Below are 2140 nucleotides of genomic sequence, written 5' to 3' on the forward strand. Positions count from 1 at the left end.
TCCAGTCTATGACTCAAATCCTCTATAATTGAATTATGTTTTACCGCTAGAAAATTATGTGCTCCATACTGGTCTTTATGGGGAAACACAAAATGTTATTCCCTTACCACAAACATTTAGGGAAAAATAGCCAATTTAACATAGAATTTCTCAAATATACATCCTTAAATTACAAAACAAATGATTGGCTGTATGTCTGAATAGACATGTAACACTATTCTAGAGATGTTCAATACATCAAAATTGTGAAAGACAGGTCAGGATTTATAATCACATTATACCAATCAGTTCACAAGTATCGCATCCACTTTCAAAAAAGGGCTTTGCTCCTTTTCCCAATGTATTGCTTGTTTGAATAGAACACAATCAGATAAATTAATGCCCCCAAAATACAATCAGCCAAATTATGTTAGTATTATATTAATTCAAAATTTATTTTTGAAAGCATATTAGACATGTAAATGATACTAAAAGTAAGATAGGGAATTCTATTGACTTGGTGTGACAGATTGCATTTTTCAATGATGACTACATTTTCTCCAATTCCATAATCCCTTCATACGATTTGACTTTAATATTCCTTCCATTGAGAGGTGGGATTTATGTTCCCTCCCCTAGAATCTAAGCAACTTGCGATTACAGTGGAAATGATGCTATGTGAAACCTGAGGCTAATTTATGAAAGTTGACAGCCTCCACTTGGTTCTCTTTTGGGGCATTTGCTTTTGGCATCCAGCCACCATGCTGTGTAGAAGCACAGACCACATGGACACAATACATGTACAGGTGTTCCGTCTGACAGTCCCAGCTAAGGTCTGAGCCAACAGCCGAAATCACTGCCTGACATATGGTTGAGTGAGCAGATGATTCTAGCCCCAGACATTAAATTGCCCCTCAAACTTTCCCAAAAGATACTCCAGACATCATGGGGCAGAGCCAAGCTGTGCCCCCTGTTCTTTCTGAATTTCCAACACCATTGCCCATGGGATGCCAGGGATATGTCTGTCTTTCTGGACTCTGAGATATTCTGTTACTCACGTAAATTTGAGGTCCTTTCTTACGCATCAGTAGTAACTAGGACAACCATTTAATGTAGGGGGTAAGGGTGTAGATATATTCCATTTTTCCTTTAATTCCCAGATCTACTTTCTACTCATCTCCACCAAGTGCTCTTCCCTATGGATGTTGACCTCCATCAATGGGCTCCTATATCCCTTGGTATCCAGTTGTTATCCAACTGGGGACCCCAGGAGTTCAGAGGCAGCTCTCTGAGAAATTACATCAGCATATCTGTGGCCCCCAACTCCAGATACTGCTGCTCTCAAGGTGGCCCTCTCCAGGCTTCTGAAACTGCTTTATCCTCTCATTCCTTGCAGTCTAGCAGTGATGACTTGCTACCTGAACTATTCTTGTGGTTCCCTACTCTTTGCACATGACTTTATAATTAGTCCTGTTGTAAAAATATGTCTAAAATTATCCTAAGTATGCTATTATTTCATGTTAGGAATGACTGACACAGCTGATGGTTGTTTTACCTGAATCTTCTATTTTAACCCCTATATGAAAGCAGATGCCCCTTACATGAACTTCTTTAATGACACTTAAAACTGTAATCATTATTTAAATTATTTCTTTTCTTACTGATTTATCTTTATATGCCCTTCCTTTTAAGTGTCTTCCATGTAGTAGACACTCAATAATTATCTGATGAATATAAATGTAGATACTTGCCAATCACAAGGCATCCACAATGGTAAAGGTAAAGTTAATTAAACATAGTTTGCTGGGAACATTCTCCCATTAAGTGATATAACAGGCATGAGCTTAAGTTAAAGATGTATTTAAAATGGAGATAAACTGGAAAGTATGTTCCACAGACTGATAAAATTAACCTAAAGAAATAGCCCATAATAAGAGTGACCAGACAATTCCTAATACAATACCATAGGCAAATGATATGGCATGCACAGCAGTGAGTCAGGCAGCCCACCCCTATTAATGCACACCTAGTAGGAGAGATTTATACTATGGATACTGGACAGCATCCTTATTCCCCACCCAGACTGCACTCTTGTTTTCCTAAAAAATTGTTAATACTGTGCCTTTTCAATCTTCAATGTGTACTGATTTGGAATGATAAA

Source organism: Propithecus coquereli, unplaced genomic scaffold, assembly GCF_000956105.1.
Source record: "Propithecus coquereli isolate 6110/MARCELLA unplaced genomic scaffold, Pcoq_1.0 Scaffold12, whole genome shotgun sequence".
In the NCBI taxonomy this organism is placed as follows: domain Eukaryota; kingdom Metazoa; phylum Chordata; class Mammalia; order Primates; family Indriidae; genus Propithecus; species Propithecus coquereli.